Below are 11,739 nucleotides of genomic sequence, written 5' to 3' on the forward strand. Positions count from 1 at the left end.
CAGGGGCGGTGGGGTAGGGAGGCTCAGGGCAGGAGGGCTGTGAGGTAGGGAGGCAGTGGCTTCTGTTTTCCCAATTGTCCTGCAGCTCCCTCAGGCGTATGGGATCAAAGCCAGGTATCCCCCTACAAGTCCAGATACTTGGAGGATGCAAAAGCTGTGTGCCCTTTAAGGCCTTAGCAGCCCCAATTTTAAAATGCAAGGAGCCCTGGACTGGGGGTCTAGGCAGACGGACTCTCTGAGGATGATAGTGAGACTACCTACTGAGGCTCGGTTCTGGACTGTGCAGTTCCCAACAAGCTGTGGCCTGGGGCCCTTCTCCCATCTCTCCAAGAAAATGGCAAGATGTTAACTGCTCAGGATTGTTGTGAGATCAAAAAGAAAGAAGAGTTAACTTTTTAAATATTTTAAGCTAATACATCCAAAATATATCACCTGAACCTACAATGAACATACAAATTGTTGATATATTTAAATTCTTTTTTAAATTGTGATTTGATAATTGTTCAAAATTGTTTAGGTATTTTACACTTACAGCATATCTCAGTTCAAACCAGCACATCTCAAGCCCTCAGCAGCCACGTCGGGGAGAGGAGCTGCCATATTGGACAGCAAAGGCCACCAGGGAAAGGCCCGCCTCTAGGGGTGGGACTTCCTGTAGCGGGACTTCCTGGGGTGGGACTTCCTGTTTTGTTTGGCAGCCACTACCAACACTACCAATTCATTTTGCCTGGGCTGGGCAAGGAGGGTTTGGGTTCAGCCTGAAGTCCTGGGTATGGCTTCTGCATAGTATGGCTCCTTAGCAGGCCCCAGACAGTGACTTCCTGAGATGAGACATTGTGCAAAGGTGGAGATTAGTTAGGTCTTTGATGTTATCTTTGCTATTTCCATATCTTTAAAATTTTATACATTTAGGGGAGGGATTAACTTAAGGATCTATTTTTGTATAGATAAGATGTGTGACAGGTTTCAGCAAGAAGGATACTCACTGCAGTTTTATTTAGAAGAGCAGACAAATATGTAACCAAGTAAATATCCCATGATAATGGCCTGGGCGGAGGTAAGAACTGTTGGGTGAATGAGAAATCAGCTTCGTGCCAAGCACTTTTATAGCATGTAACTAACACATGTGTGAACTATGCTTACACTCCTAGTGAATGACGGTGCCCAGGCTTTGAGCCCAGATGGTGCAGCCCTAGATCATTGGATCCTACTTTCATACCATGTAAGCCATGGTCTTTTTTCTCTACACTACAGAGACCACACCTCCTCCTTCTATACCACCATATAGACCATAGCTCCTTCCTCCACACCACATAGACCATGGTCCCTTGCTCTAGAGCACACAGACCATGGCTCCTTCCTCCACGCCACACAGACCGTGGCTCCTTCCCCCACGCCACACAGACCGTGGCTCCTTCCCCCACGCCACACAGACAGTGGTCCCTTGCCCCACGCCACACAGACCGTGGCCCCTTCCCCCATGCCACACAGACTGTGGCCCCTTCCTCTATACCACATTGCTGCCTCCTTGCTGAGTAAATGCCATATACACCTTTTCCTTTTTTGTGCCTCTCCATGGCTCCCAGCATGGTGGACACTCAGGAAACATCCCCTAGGGTGCTCAGTGTTGGACAGCCTCTCCATTTCACTCGCTGACCTACCGCAGGAAGACCAGGTGTGTGTCTTCAGTGCTACGCTTTGAGCTCTGTACAAAATCAGACAAGCCTTTAGGATCACAGTGGAAGGGACTGTGAAAGGAGAAGTGTGAACGGCAAAGAAAATAAACGCACATGTGTGCTGGGGCTGTAGGAGTGAGTGTGTATTTGCATGAGGGTGGGGCCCAGGAGAGGGGGCTGTTTAACTTAGGTAAAGGCTCAAGCTGATCCCTGCTGTTAGGGAGATGCCCAAGTGGGGAGCCAGGAAGGAGCCCAGGGATGCAGCCTGTCTCAGATGTCTGCTCTTCATTCATGAATCCATTCATTCATTGCTTCTTGAACCCGGGCCTCATTCATTCATAAGCATTTGCAGAATATTATGGAGTGCCGGGGCTGTGTTAGCAGGGCACTCAGTTAACACCCAATGGCTAGAACAGCTCACACCGACAGGTTTGCCACAAGGCAGGTGCCCTTCGAAGAATTTCACTTAGATTAACTCCTTACTCCTCCCAGTGGCCCTATCAGCTCCCTGCCTTGTTCTTTCCATTTCTCAGGCAAGGACCAGAGGTTCAGAGGCATGTGGCCTGAGCTCTGCTGCAAGCATGCATGGTGTGGCCTGCAAATGCTTCCTGGACATGCTTGCTAAGGAGAGGCTGCTCTCTGTGGTACTGAATGCTCCCACGTGGAGGAAAGGACCTGGGCTTGTTGACCTGGAATGGCGATTCTCCCCAGGGTGCAGGTAAGAATCACCTGGGGACCTTTAAAATATGCTAGACACTCTTGACTTCATTGGTCAGCAGGGTCCTGGCCATCAGTGCTGTTGTTTTGTGTGTATTTTTGGATTATCCCTGGGGATTCTAATGAGCAGCCTGGGTAGAAAAGCTCTGCCCTAACCTGTTGGCCAAGAAGTGAGGTCCCCACGCCAGCAGCATGGGTGTCCCCTGGGAGCTCGTTGGAAATGCAGAGTCTCAAGCCTCACCCCAGACCTGCTGAGACAGAATCTGCGCTTTGACGAGTGCTCTGGGGAACTCGGTGTGCCTGGCCACTGCAGGGCCCTGGCCCGAGGTTTCTGGTTGTGCCACCTTGGGCAAGTGTTTTAATCAATCTGTGTGTGATGTCAGTTTCCTCTTCTGTAAAATGGGATAATGAGGAAGTCAATGTGCAGTTCAGGTGAAGTTCTTAGAGTTGTACTGGCCAGATCAGGTGTCTCATAGTCGCCATCTATTATTCTTATTTTGTTTGTGACACTAGCACGCTCCTCCACTCCTCTCCTGCTTGTCCGCTGCAGGGAGTGGTTGGGAGAAGAGCCAGCCATGGCCTTCCTGAAGCTCTGCCTGCCCCAGGGCCGGCCCCAGGCCCTGACCCCGCTGGAGACAGATAGCCTGGTCCTAATTACACTCTGCCGTGTGGAGATCTCCACGAACTTCCTCGCTTCTAATTTGGGAACAGAATTTGGACCTTTCCAAGTTTCAGTTCTGTCCAGAGCTGGCAGGATCAGCTTCCTGGTTCAAAGGAAAAATAGCTCATTAGGCTTTTTGGGTTTCAGATGACTCTGACTGAAGAACGTTTTGATGAATTACGTGTAAATGAGTCGGGAACAGAGATTGGATTTCCTTTCCATGTGGGTTTGAAAAGGAAGGAGAGCCATGCCTGGCCTGGCATGTTGGGGTGCTTTGCTCACTGGGTCCTGTGTGATCCCCCGAATCTGAAGGAGCTTGGTAAAGTGGAAAGAGCATAGACGTGGGAACCACATGGAACCACAAATCCTGGATTCGGATTTCTCCCTTGCCTCTCATGGCTGCGTGGCCTCAGGCGGGCTGCATGGCCTGGCAAAGGCTGTTTGTTCAGCTGCACACGTTGGTTTTAGCACCCATGTCCTGGGGCAGTGAGGGCAATGGAATGAGATAACGTCTGTGAGGCCTGGCACAGACTGGCCCTGGCAGGTATCGATGATCAGGAGTTAATTATGGTTAGGCAAGATTGGGAAACCTTCTCCCTCTGGGAGAGTTGATGATTCCGTTAGTTTCCTAGGCTGCCGTGACAAATGGCCACAAGCTGAGTGCCTTACAACAACAGAAACGTATGCTTTTACAGCTCTGGAGGTCAAGGGTCTGACATGCACCACATCGGGCTGAAATCAAGGTGTTGGGAGGTCTGGTTCCTTCTGGAGGCTCCAGGAGAGAATCTGTTCCTTGCCTTCTCCGGCTTCCAAAGGTCACCCACATTCCTCAGCTCATGACCCCCGTTCATCTTCAGAGCCGACCGCATGGTGTCTCTCCAAACAGCGTTCACGGCCATAACTCCCTCTGCTCCACCCTGAGACTTCCCTGAACCACGTGAATCATCAGTGATACTCTCCCCTTTCAAAGTCCTCAACAGGATCCCATCTGCAAAGTCCCTTTGGTCACATCAGGCAACATAGTCACGGGTTCCATGGGTCAGGACATGGATGTCTGGCAGGAGAGGCATCATTCAGCCAGCCACAGGGAGGCTGCAGAATGGACAGGAGCATGTGAGTAACGGCCGCACGTCACCTTCCATATGTCTCAACTTCTCGGTAAGAAGGAACAGTGGGTACCGCAGGCATGGCTCTGAATGCCCAAAGCACAGTGGCACTTAATCTTCACAACATCCCTGGTGGGGGCACATCCCCATTTTGCAACTGGGGAACTTGAGGCTCAGGGAAAGTAGAGAACTCACTGAAGACCAGCACCCCCTGGTCGACAAGCGGTGGAGCTGAACCCAGGCAGCCCTGCTCCCACCAGCACGTGCTTGCTTACCTGTCATGTTCAGCTTCCTCCCACAGAGAGGGAAGGAGGCTGAGCAGAAGGGACTGGCAAGCCGGCTCGTGGCCACACTGAGAGTTGGCACAGATGGCCTCCCTGTCATGGTTACCCTGATCCCACTCACGGGAAGATGGGCAAGTAACTTGCCCTCTTGGAGCCTCTGCCTTCTCAGCAAATCCACAGGAGCTGATGACAGTGCCCCTCATGGAGCTGTCAAGAGTCTAGAGTAAGAAAATATACCGACAGCACTTCACACGTCTGCACTCAAGAGCCCCCACCATGAGGTTCATGCCATGCCTAGGTGCCCCTAGGTGCCCAAGGAGCTAGGGGACAGGAACAGAGGTTTCTGAATTGCCGCCTCTTGGTGAGGCTCCCTGCCTGGCTTGCAGATGAGCCCCATCGTGACAGAAGTCAGCCTGTAGCCTGAGCCAAGACTTCCCCTGCAGAGACACATTCACCGTCTCACTTCTGCCAACCCCACAATCTTGACCAAAAACGAACGTCATTTGACGAAGGCCCCCCGTGTTGCCTGGACTCAGAGGCCCCATCTGTGAGGCTTGGGTCTGCCTGCCTCACTGTAAGCTGGGAGTGGGGCTAGCTCCTCAGACACTTGGCCTGTACAAGCACTCAGGGGCCCGCACTCAGAAAGGCCTGTGCTGGGTCGAATGCCCCTCGAACACCATCCTAAAATGGGTGATTGTTGAGCAAAGCACCTTGCATTTTCAGTTAGCCCTGGACCTCAGATTATATCATGGGTCCCGCCTGGGAAAGCTCTGCCTCCCAAAGGTGGGGACTGCTGCCTCTGAAGCTGACAAGGGCTTTCTGGATGCTGCAAATTACAGTTGCTTGTAGCCACTCATGTTATATAACATGAGGTAATCAATCTAAAACAGCAAACACTGGGCAGAGGCTCAAAGCCAGCGGCAGTGAGAAACCAAGCAGGCAATGACCACCTCTCAGGAAATGGGAGTTGAGGGACAAGGCTGGCCTCTGCAGAGCCCGGTGCTTCATCTCGGGCTATAATCATAATGGTCATCACCACTGTTTTCTCAGGACTGACTGTGCCAATGCTGCCTCTGAGGCCCCCTGCTGAGCTCTTCGCTGTCAGGCTCCTCACCACCTGGAACCATCTGTGGCGGGTTGAAAGGTGCTCCTGCAAAAGACACATCCATGTCCCAGCCTGGAACCTGTGAATGTGACTTTATCTGGAGAAAAGTCCCTGTTTAGATGTAATTAAAGATCTTGCAGTCTTTAGATCTTCAGAGACGATCCTGGATTAGCATGGACCCTAAATCCAATGACGAGTGCCCCTAGGAGAGGCAGAAGAGGAGAAAATATGGACACAGAGAGACACAGAGAAGGCAGCCACGTGGAGACGGAGGCAGAGCTTGGAGCGATGCAGACACAAGCCACGGAACACCTGGAACCTTGGGAGGCTGGAAGGGGCAGGAGGGACTCTGCCCTGGAGCCTTCACAGGGAGCACAGCCCTGCCTACACCTTGATTTCAGGCTCCCGTCTCCAGGCTTGTGGGAGGACACATTTCTGTTATTAAGTTACCTCGCCTATGGTCATTATCGCCTCTCTCCTGGGTTGCCCCTCCAGCTCTGCCCCTCTCCACCTATCCGAGGGGCTTCCCTTCTGCACGACTAACCCTCCTGGCATTCCATAAACCTGGCCCACACCTTTGGGAAGATTGACTTTATCATGACGGCTGCAATTTAAAGCCCAGTTTGAATAGCCATTTACCTCAAGTTGAGCAGCTCCCTGAGGGACACAAAGTAACTAATACTAACCCTAACACGTGGTGTGAAGTGGGGGGCCCCACGCTTGCCATCTCATTGGAGTTACCTTAGAAGTACCCCACCAGAATGTGGGCTCCAGGATGGCAGAGGTTCTGATGTATTTATTTGTTGTTTTAATTGAAATTTGTATTGAGGTCATTGTAGAGTCCCAGGCAGTTCTAAGACATAATACAGAGAGATCCAATGTAGGCTTCATTTAGTGTCCCCCAATCGCAGCATGTTGCAGAACTATAGAATGTTATAACCAGGATGATGATATTGACTCAATCCACTCTTTTTACTGAGTTTCTCTTACCTGCAGATGTGTGTGTGTGTGTGTGTGATGTGTGTGTGTGTGTGTGTGTGTGTGTGTGTTTCTATGCAGTTTTTACATTTGTAAGTTCCTGTCTCATCCACCACAATCACGGTATAGAACATTTCCATCACCACAAGGATTTTTAAAAATCTGATTTCTTCAGGAATTTAAAAATTCTATTTTTTCACCCCTTTAGTCCCAGGGCCCAAATCTATGCCTGGAATAGATTTGGGCCCTGGGACTAAAGGGGTGAAAAAATAGAGGAGGCTCACCCAGCATTCACCCAGTGAATGTGCTTTCGGCGGAGGGGAGTCTCCTCCTTTCCGCAAGTAGGAAGCCGGGGCTCTGGGGCCTCCCATCCTGCGCTGCCCAGGGGAAGTGCAGGTATGGATCCCTTCCTGGTTCTGCCTGAAGCTCTCACTGCTCTTTTCACGGGTTGGAATTTTTGGAATCTGAATGGAGGAGGTATCCATGTGAAATTTCCTCCTGTGCCCCAAATGTATCAGCCACAGCCTGAGCATCCTTTCTGTCCAGACTCTGCAGCCTAGTGCGTCTGTTCCCCACAGCTGTGCTCAGCAAGCGTCCTCTGGTCTCCTCCAGAGTCCAAATGGCTGATAAAAGCACTGGGCAGGACGCAAAGGAGCCTGGAGCCTGGACGGCCTGATAACTGGCTTCACTTTGATGTTCTCCAAGTTCAGAATGGGCCAGGCCTCCTCTGCTGGCGTTACACACTTGTTTATTTTTGTCACTGTGTAGGTTTTGTGATTTCTCCTTCCCAAGGGGGACAGCTATCATTATTGCTGTCATTACCCTATTGGAAATGTTGCTAAATGTGCTCTCCTGCTCCATCCAATCCCTCCTTCTAAAGGGCCCGAGGAAGACCACCCACGACGGGCAAACCTTTCCTCCATTTAATTTTAGTCTCAGGATGTAAGTTTGCAATTTCATCACACACAAAAAATGAGGCTGGCCTTTTGTACCCCAGGCCTGTGTGCCCTCCCTCCCTGATGAGGCGGATTAAAGAATTGCCCAAATGTCTCCAAGACTGTATGACTTCCTAAGGGAGGGCTATGGAACAGTTTCGCAAGAGGATGCACAGGACTGTCCTTCTAAGCCACGTTCCAAATGGGTTAGATCAGAAAAGACGCAGCTAAGCCATATTCTTCTCGTAAATACCAGCACATTCCTCAGAGGGCACCGGAAGAGCCACAGGATTTCTTTGGAGATGAGAACACAGATGCACACTGATTCAGTGCTTTGGGGGGCACACCTACAAAGACCACACATTCTTCTAAGACACACTTTTGTTGTTCCTTCACTTGTGGCCTCCGAGTATGGAATGTTTAAGTGTTGTATTTTTTCTTTTTCTTTTTTTTTGAGACGGAGCCTCGTTTTGTCGCCAGGCTGGAGTGCGGTGGTGCAATCTCGGCTCCCTGCAACCTGCGCCTCCCAGGTTCAAGTTATTCTCCTGCCTCAGCTTCCCAAGTAGCTGAGACTACAGGTGCGTGCAACCACACCTGGCTATTTTTTTGTATTTTTAGTAGAGGTGGGGATTCACCATGTTAGCAAGGATGGTCTCAATCTCCTGACCTCATGATCCGCCCGCCTCGGCCTCCCAAAGTGCTGGGATCACAGGCGTGAGCCATCACAGCCGGCCATATTGTTGTTTTTCTTTCTTTCCTTTCTCACTTATTCTTTTTTCTCTAGATTTTTTAAGTTCAAGTCTAAGATACACAGACACACACTCTCACACACCCTGACACACTCAGGCACATGCTGTCAGTACTTTCGCTTCGCCAACTTCCAGAGTTTTCCCCCTTCTTGGTCTTTTGGGAAATGTCGCAACAGGGTTTCACCACAATGAGGTTCAACTGTGCAACGTGGCCCCAGAATCTCTTCTGGTTTCCACGACCCAACTTCAGTTTTGCCTTCCTTCTTTACACTTTTTCAGCTTTCTTTCTTTCATCCTTCAGAGTGGTAGTACATTTCTTTCTAGAGAAGATAACTGTCCAATCTACATTCAGTTAGAACATTAGCAGAGAGGAATAAACCTGCATGTCTAGCCCTTAAACCCACAATTTATAAGAAAATGGTCTAATCGAAGGAACAGCAGTTGACATGAATTCAGATGTATAAAAAGATACTCTGTCCTATTTATGGAAGAAAACATGAATCCCAGCCACAATGAGACAGTTTCCTCAATACCTCAGAGCTGACCACGCACTCTGCCCACAGCACCACCCCGGGGGGCCGGCTGCCTTGTGCTGGTATTGGACCAGCAGACGTCAGTATGCGTGCTGGAGCCAGCGGCGGGATTGGTGCTCTCACTCATTGCTAGCTGGAGTGGGATCCAGCACAACCTCTTTGGAAAGACATTTGGTGATACTATCAAAACGAAAAATGCATTTACTCTTGGACTCAGCCACTCCACTTCTGGGAATTCATCTCACATTACAGTATGCACGCACTCTCAGAAGCATGCACGAGCTTATTAAGTCATTGCAGCATTGTTTTCGGTAGCAAACGTTTGGAGATAAACTAGATGCTTGTGCATAGGGGATGGGTCAAATAAATTATGGTGTAACCATTCGATGCAAAGTGCTGTGGCCATTAGAAGAGGCAGACGCAAAATCTGCACCTGGAGCCATTTGTGTGTCACATGGCCGAGTGGAGACCCTCGTGTTGTGGAAGGGTGTGTGCACCAGCAACTCATCACGGATGAGCTGAGCGAAGCTGGGCAACTGTTCTCTTTGGTCCCACTTTCCTCCTTTGTAAAATGGGGCAGTAACAGCATCCATGCCACAGGGCTGTTGAAGAGATTTCATACATCAATGTATGTTAAACAGGACAGTGGTGCTTGGCATGGGATAAGTGCTGTATAATCATTAGTTATCATGAACACTGAAAATACATCATACATGTGTTGAAATAGGCATAGAATATCCCTGGAATGACACCTCAGAGTCACAGGTACTAGGGATCGCCCTTGTTAGGGAGCCTGAAAGACTGACAGACAGGAGGAGGTGGAGGAAGACTTACATTTAACTGTGTCTTTTGAATTTCCATCAAGTATCTGCATTCTGAATTTCTGAACATGTTAATGAAAATTAGCAACATGAAGAAATTAGCAATAAGAAGAATTGCAGAGCGAGCATCGACGTACCTATCATCTAGTTTCTGTAATTGCCATGTTGCTCACTTGGTTTATCACACATCTATCCCTCCGTCCATCCATCTGTCCCTCAGTACCTTCTGACACATTTCAAAGTAAGCTGCAGATCTCAGAGCCCCTCCTCCTAAGCACTTCTGTATGTCAATCATTAGTTAGAATTTAGTATTTGTTTACGGACTTTCCTTTTAGGTAAAATGTATGTTGAGTCAAATGCAGATCTCTAGTGTAGCGTTTCATGGTTTTGATAATGAACTGTCTATTCAAAAATTAAATTATCAACAAATGAAATGTGGATGCCTTTATACATCAGAGATAGACAGAGGGAAAGAAACTGAGACAAACCAAAATAGTGTTTTGAACTCACTGAGAATGAAAAAAAAGCATCACGAGTCAATGTGATAACTTATCAGGTGGAGAAGGATTTACAAGTGATAAAGATTTTTACAGACAAGCCAAAGTCATGCACTGTTTCCATTCCTGGAGGACAGTCTCCTTCTGGAAGCTTCGCAGCTAGCTTCTCAGGCAGGAGGCATGGAGGCTAAAGTTGAGGCTGCTTGCCTCCCCCTGCAGGGATTTAAATCCCAGTCCCCCTCTCATGAGCTGTGCTGGCTTGGACAAGTTACTTAGCCTTTCTGAGCCTTTGCTTCTTCATCTGGGAGGGTTGCTGCTTCCTGCTTCTTGGCTTTGTGGGGAGGATTTTGTGAGCTAAAATACACAGCACGTTTAGAACACCTGACACCTTGTGCTCCTTAAATGCTGTCTCTTGCCTCCCTATCTTTGCTTTAAAAATAAGATTGAATAGAAAAAAGCCAAGCATGCAAGGTTAAGAGCTTTTCATCCTTAAGGAAAAAACTTCATCTCTCCCTGCAGCTTCTCTGTCCTCCCCACTCTGCAAAAATCCAGGGAAATGAATCAGCCTGCAGCCTCTCGCTTTTTCTAATTCTTTGATTACTACATGATTGCAGCATCCACTCAGTCTGGGGCTAAAAAATTGAAAGAAAACAAAAATTCTTGAGCCATTTCCAGATACTGAATCTGACACCACTGTTCCTCTCTCAGTTTTGGCAAAACCTACAAAATGAGTGACCAAGAAGGATAAACAAGTTTAGGTAAACACTCTATCGACTGATTCATGATTTAAGTACATCAGTTAGCATTTAGCTTCATTTACCATCGTGTTTTAATGTCATTAAGAATGTAACTTCTTAGAAAAACTAAGAGAGTCTGTTTTTAGCCCAGACATGCAATTAAGGGAATTAGTAACGTGATACATCATCCTCAGGAACTCCGATATAGTAAGAAATCTCGTGCAACCCTTTATAAAGACGTTCTTACAACTGACGCCAGAGTTCACGGAGCTTCAATCTGAGGGCAGCAGGGAGCAGGAAAAAAAAAGAAAAAGAAAAAGAAAAGAAAGAAAGAAAAAGAAGGAAACTGCTGTCTTGTGCTGAACAGCAGTAAGGAAGGGTCTGCAATTGTGTGCAGATATTAAATAGTATAAACTCAGGGTCCATTTCAGAGAACTGAGTCGCTTTTCTGTCTGGAACACAACTGCTCAAGCCTCTCTGGCTCCATCTTTGCAGAGGTTCATGTGTGTGAGACTGGGCTGGAGTTGGGAAAACAGAGAAAGGATTTGTTTTTTCTTTTTTGAGACGGAGTCTCACTCTGTCACCCAGGCTGGAGTGCAATGGCACGATCTCGGCTCACTGCAACTTCCGCCTCCCCGGTTTAAGCGATTCTCTTGCCTCAGCCTCCTGAGTAGCTGGGATTACAAGGCACATGCCACCGTGCCCAGCTAATTTTTGTATTTTTTTTTTTTTTTTAGTAGAGACAAGGTTTCAACATCTTGGCCAGGATGGTCTCGAACTCCTGACCTTGTGATCCACCTGCCTCAGCCTCCCAAAGTGCTGGGATTACAGGCGTGAGCCACCGGGCCTGGCAGGCTTCGTTTTTTCTTTCCTTTTAGGGATTTTGACAGAGAATTTCTTTTCTGACAAGCTTTGGGGGTTTAATTACAACTTCTGGAAG

Source organism: Sapajus apella, unplaced genomic scaffold, assembly GCF_009761245.1.
Source record: "Sapajus apella isolate SASKATOON/1434 unplaced genomic scaffold, GSC_monkey_1.0 scaffold15, whole genome shotgun sequence".
NCBI lineage: Eukaryota > Metazoa > Chordata > Mammalia > Primates > Cebidae > Sapajus > Sapajus apella.